The following is a 1,064-nucleotide window of genomic DNA, read 5'->3' as shown; positions in this document are numbered from 1 at the left end:
TTGTGAAATGTTTTGTTAGACATCACAGAAACAGATCAGAAGATTCTTTAAGATTTACAGTTGTCTTGGTTTACGTAGAGAAATCAGTTACGGTGGAGAAGTAGGTACTGCGCATTGTAAGGAGAGAATGTTAATATTTACCGAATCATATATTGTTTCCGTGATTTTACGTGCCCACCAATAATTCTTTTAACACATTTTTTAAAAACGTAAAGTTCATCATTGTACAGTTACGGTTATAATTTGGAAGAGCATTCGAAACCTTGCAGCCTATTTATTCTTGGTGGTTTCTAGCGCAAAACGTGGTTTCAAGTGGGTTATGAATGACAAGCCAATTACTTGTAAACAAACATTGGTCTAAAATATATAATTTCGCTTAGAATTCCAAAGTCTTTAAGACAGATTCCCTGTCTTTGAGATAAATGTAGGACGAATGACGCGTTTGCTTGTTTGTTTTAACTACAGACAGCAACGAGATACGAAAGAAAGAGTTGGATATAGTTGTTTTTGGCGGATTTTATGACATGTTCACTAATAATCGACATATCTTATGACTCCTATATCTTGCTCTCAGATGTTATACTAAAGAGTTTACCTGGACCTTTTTAATAGAATAATTAGCAATGACAGTAATATCATGTACCAGTATTTCCGCAGGTTCATTAACTGATTATTGCATCAGTGATTCTTCTCTTCCACTACGCATATGCATAGTGTCGTCAACATATAAAAGCCAAGAACTGGCGGATTACAGAACGTACAATATGAATAATTAATAATTTACATAAAAGAATGAGACTGATGATTGACCCTGGAGCCTGTAGGATATATTTACGAGAGAGAAGTTTCAATAAACTCTTCCAGTTGCGGAATTAAGTGTAAATATATCTCGTCTACTTCTTGTTATGGGGCACGGGTTGCCGAGTACTGAGGATTTGTTTCCTCTCTCTATACCAAAGTCGTGCGATTCTAATGCGGTTGCTAACAGTTATAAATAGGTTCACTGTATTCGTAAGCTCTAACGTGTTTCGCAATAGAAAACAGTCAGTTTATAATATTCCAGT

At 35.3% G+C, this 1,064-nt stretch overlaps 1 long non-coding RNA gene across 2 annotated transcripts in view; it reads left to right on the top strand.

Moving 5' to 3' along the window:
* LOC119592128 overlaps positions 1–1,064 on the top strand; it is a 3,346-nt gene that overhangs the window by 412 nt on the left and 1,870 nt on the right. The gene's annotated exons all lie outside the window — the stretch shown is intronic.

Source organism: Penaeus monodon, chromosome 29 (genome assembly GCF_015228065.2).
Source record: "Penaeus monodon isolate SGIC_2016 chromosome 29, NSTDA_Pmon_1, whole genome shotgun sequence".
Taxonomy (NCBI): Eukaryota; Metazoa; Arthropoda; class Malacostraca; order Decapoda; family Penaeidae; genus Penaeus; species Penaeus monodon.
Note: the sequence above shows the minus strand (reverse complement) of the source record. Positions and strands in the feature narration are given on the sequence as shown.